At 53.0% G+C, this 4,541-nt stretch overlaps 1 non-coding gene across 1 annotated transcript; it reads left to right on the top strand.

Moving 5' to 3' along the window:
• Positions 1–1,702: 1,702 nt before the first annotated feature.
• Positions 1,703–1,893, top strand: LOC149746769 (U2 spliceosomal RNA). The gene has a single exon (XR_016390440.1). It is a non-coding gene; the product is annotated as a U2 spliceosomal RNA (small nuclear RNA).
• The last annotated feature ends 2,648 nt before the right edge of the window (positions 1,894–4,541 follow it).

Genomic DNA, 4,541 nt, shown 5'->3' with positions numbered 1-4,541 from the left:
TCATGTGTTCAACCAAATTCATGTGTTCATGTGTCTAGTATATGTCAGGCCCTATTCTAAACACTGAGGAGATAAATGTGGACCAAACGGACAAAGTTCCCTGCTCTGGAGCTTACATGCTATTAGGCTAGAAGGCAATACACAAATAAATGTGTAAGATGTCAGGTGACATGTGCTACGGAGTAAAATAAAACCAGGTGAATGAGGGAAGATTAAGCACAGGACTATATGTTAATATTCTCATTTTTCTAGATGAAGAGGGTAAGCTACAGAGAAGTGAGTTGCCTGCGATATTTTCCCTTATGTTTGGTACTTACAGGAATACCATATTCCAGGCGTGTCTCGTAATTCTTAAGATCATGTCTAATAATTTCTCATTTCCTTACCTCCAGTTTACAGATAACGTGGCTACATCGAAGACAGACGGTTAAGCGGGGAGGCCAAGTCACGCACCAGGTCACGTGATTATTAACAGGTGGAGCGGGATTAGAGACTAGGTGTTCCGAGTCTCTGCTCTTAACCGCTGCACCAGACGGCTTGTTCCTGTCTCTCTTCAGACAGACCTGTGCGTCAGGCTCGGCAACACTTACTCTCACAGTGGGCGGGACACACAAGAACAACTTCTCTTTCTTTTGGTGCCCTTTTCTAGGTCCCGTGCTCTTCATAGATGGATCCGACCTCTTCCGCTAACTAGCTGTGTAGTCTTGGGCAAAGTTGCTCACCCTCTCTGTGTCAACCGCTCCGTCTGTAGGTAAACTTTGAAAGTCTGATATAAGGAAAGCACTTAGCGCAAAGCCCGGCCCAAGCAATAAATGTTTCCTATTGTGTTGTTACAGGCAACACAGCTGCTCAGTTGTTTCAGTGTCACAGCCATGACGCCTTCACTGGAACCTCGTTGGACACTAGGGCCCACATTCTAGACTACCAAACCAAGGTCGCCTCACGAGCTCCCTTTACACCCCCTCAACCCCACACGGTAGGCACTAAGGTTTCCACTTCTCAGCTGGGGAATTAAGGCTCTGGAGGTGAAGGAGTTTGCCCTAGTGGCCTGCAGCCGGGGCAGGGCGGGGGTCCTGACAACCAGGGCAGCAGTGCTCGCAGGGCGCGATCTCGGCTCCCCAGTTCTCACCGCAGCCCCTGCCAGGCGACACCGGCCGGGCACTCCTGGACTCCCAAGCCTTCGACTGGGTCTTCGGCCTGGACAGAGCCAGCCCGTGGGACCCTGTCGTCTTCGCAGTGAAGACCAGATGACGTTTTTCGTACTCGGACCAGTCTGCTGCGAATCAATTGCGCAGACGCCCTCCTCTATTCTCCCACCCCCAATTCCCCTGAATTCTGTCTACGCGCGAGCTGGTGCCAACGAAGAGGTCCGCCCCAGCCCAGCCTCTGCTCATGCGCGCAGAGGCGGTGCCGAGGACTGGGCGGGTCAACCCGCGCGGCTACACCTACCCGCGCGGAAAGGGCGGGGCATGCAAATTAAAAATGGCGCTCCAGCCCGAGGACGCCGACGCTACCGCAGGTACCGAATCCCTCTTCTACGAGGTAGAGAATAAAAAATCTTCACGAGAGTGTGGTGTGGTGCCACCCACCGTACTGTCACCGAAGCAAAGGAAGTGAGACCTCGAGTGAGCAGTGACAGGGGTCACACTGAGTCAAATGTGGATGCGAGGAGGACGGTGACAGGGATGGCAGGCTGCTGGGTATCGCTTCTCGGCCTTTTGGCTAAGATCAAGTGTAGTATCTGTTCTTATCAGTTTAATATCTGATACGTTCTCTACCCGAGAACTCCGTATTAAGCGGATTTTTGGAGCCAGGAGTCGGGGTGGGAGCTTGCTCCGCCCGCTCCACGCATCGACCTGGTATTGCAGTATTTCCAGGAGTGGTGCACCCCTCCCGGGGAAAGAATTGAAGTTTAAAAAGTAAGGTGTATCTTTCTCTTGTTGCCGGGTTGTAGGTTGTTTTTCTTTACGTTTGAAGGGTGTAACACTGTCCTTCTGTGGAAGTTCTTTGTGCCTACTGTTCATCTCGTGGACCTCAATGGCTAGGTTATGGGTGGTCGCGAAGCGTGACTAGTGGGAGGGAAGAAAACGAGCGTTTTCTCTGGGACGTTGTCCCCAACTTTCTACGGGGCGGCGTGGGAAGGTTAGAGTTCGTTTTCTGGTTTGGAAAAAGAGCCCACCGCGCGGAAGTTGCGGGACCTACGTCTGGTGTGAGTTTTGTGCGGTTTGGACGAGAGTCCACCACGCGCGAGGAAGAATGAAGAGTAGCCTCCGTCCGGGTTTCAATACCTGCCTCCTAGTGTCCCCATGAGAATTAAGTAAGATGGAGCGTGTGAGGTACTCAGCCGAGGGACTGGCGTACAGTGAGTGCTCTGGGGCTCGTGGCGGCTAGTTTGGCCCGGGAAGCTAGTTTAATCTGCCTCAGGAAAGGTACAAAGTAATACATCATCTCTGACCACCGAAACTCCCATTATTTTCAAGCGTGTGTGACTTAAGAAATCAGTGCTTCTCGATCTAAGGTGCACGGGGGTCCCCTGTGGACCTTACAAGAACGCAGGTTCTGGTTCAGTAGGGGTCACGGACTGAGTTGTGCCCCCAAAGTTCGTATCTGTAAGCTCTATTGGGAGGGGAGGCCTCTGGGGCCGGTGAGGTTAGGAAGAGGTGATGGGGGGTGGGGTCCTCTTGTTGGGATTAGCTCCCCAAGGAGAGGAGGCACGGGAGAGCTTATTCTTTCCCTCTCTCTAACACGTGAGGAGAGGGAGGGGAGTCCGCCACGTGCAAGCCAAGCCAAGAATATCCCCAGAACCCTGCCAGGCTGGCACCGTGATCGGGGACTTCCAGTCTCCAGAACTGTGACAAAATACATGTAAGTTCTTTAAGCCACCGGCCTGTGGCATTTTATTTTGGCAGCCCTGGCAGCCCTCTCAAGCTAAGACCGGAGGTGTGACTTGGTGCCTGCATCCTGCATTTCTCACCGGCTCCGCGGCGATGCGGATGTTGCTGTTCACAGACTCGCACTTTGAGCAGCAAGGGCCTAGGACAGATTACTAGAAAGTGACCCTAAACGCTGTATGTTTTCCCTGACGATGAGTACTTTCAATGTTCTCCTGTACACCTGCAACAGCGATCTGTTATGGTAACTCCGAACCCCTAACAGCTCTGGCCTGTCAGAGGCACTCAGCAAGTCCTTGCCAGAGAGGAGAATGGATGAGCCAAGGGTTGTGCCTGACAGTTGGCTGCCGGGCCTCGGGGGAAGACCTCTGCCCTTGGAAGACCTTTGGAAGCCCCGGGGGTGAGTCAGGCAGCCTCTCTCCCCTCTGAGGTTTGGGGGTGATAACACTTCCTCAGGGTCCTGTAAAGGTAAAATGAGATTGTGACCAGGAATGTGCCATAAGCAGTGCCTGGCTCACACACAGAGGCACTAACAAACCGTCGGTGAGTAGATCTGAGCCCCACGAAAGGTTTCTTGGCCTCTGGACTGGAACTCCTTGATGCAACGCTCATGTTGGCCTCCTGACCTGGAAGCTGGCCAGACTGTCCCGGTCAGGGCAGCCAGCGGGCCCGGGCGGGAGGATAAGAATGGGGGGGTGGGGGTGGGGGGTGGCGGGGCCGTGTTTGATTCCTGGTCGGGGTTACCGGGAGCTGCGGCGCGGCCACAAAAATAGAACAAAAAACAAGAACAGATATCTGAAATACCACTTCAACACGTAATTAATACGGAGATATTTGACAGTTTTTAATACTAAGCCTTTGCAATCCCATGTGTATTTCACACTTAACAGCACATATGGATTAGGAGGAACCACCTTCCTAGCGCTCCCTAGCTGCGAGTGGCTAGTGGCTGTGACAGCGCAGGTCAACAGAATGGGGATGAGAGTGGAGGGAAACGAGTGAGGCGCTTGCCTTGGCCAAAAAATTTCAGGGAGCACCAAAAACCCAGTAATCAAAATAAATCTCTCGATTATCTTAGAATCCAGGTAAGATGCATTGTATCAAAATATTACTTATCTTGATTGCTGAAGAGCGTTTCGGGGCGGCACTCCCTTAAATGTTTCGCCCGCCCGCCCCGAAGACTAGTTTCTCACTGGCCTCACCTAGTCCTGGCCCCGGATACTACTACTAATACCCACCCCGTGGAGTTACGGGGAGAATCAAATGAGTTAATACACACGGAGCGCTCGGCAGAGGGGCGGGCACTGGGAAGGGCTCAGGCAGCACCCGCCATCAGGCTTTCCCTGCGGCAGAGTGAAACGACCCCATTGGGTTTCAGTCCTGCATCAGGGATACCTTCTAGCTCTTCTGAGATCCAGTGAAAGAAACAGAAACTCCCCAACTAAAGTGAAGCTCTGTTAGGAAGGGGGATGGAAAAGGTTTACGCTGCCTGGGCAGCCTGCGGCCTTTGCCACAGAGAAGGGTTGCCGCTGCGAAACTTTATCCCCACTTTGCCAGAGGCCTTAATTTATTTACGGGCCTTGATGCCCAGAGCGTCCCTGGCAGTCACTCTCCTCTCCGGTGTCCTGCCACCCCAGGCCAGATCTTCCC

The sequence above is a fragment of the Delphinapterus leucas genome, chromosome 19 (genome assembly GCF_059928025.1).
Source record: "Delphinapterus leucas isolate spDelLeu-1000000601 "Yukka" chromosome 19, BTC_Dleu_Yukka2, whole genome shotgun sequence".
In the NCBI taxonomy this organism is placed as follows: domain Eukaryota; kingdom Metazoa; phylum Chordata; class Mammalia; order Artiodactyla; family Monodontidae; genus Delphinapterus; species Delphinapterus leucas.
The sequence above is the reverse complement of the archived record's forward strand: the minus strand, read 5'-3'. Positions and strand labels throughout refer to the sequence as shown.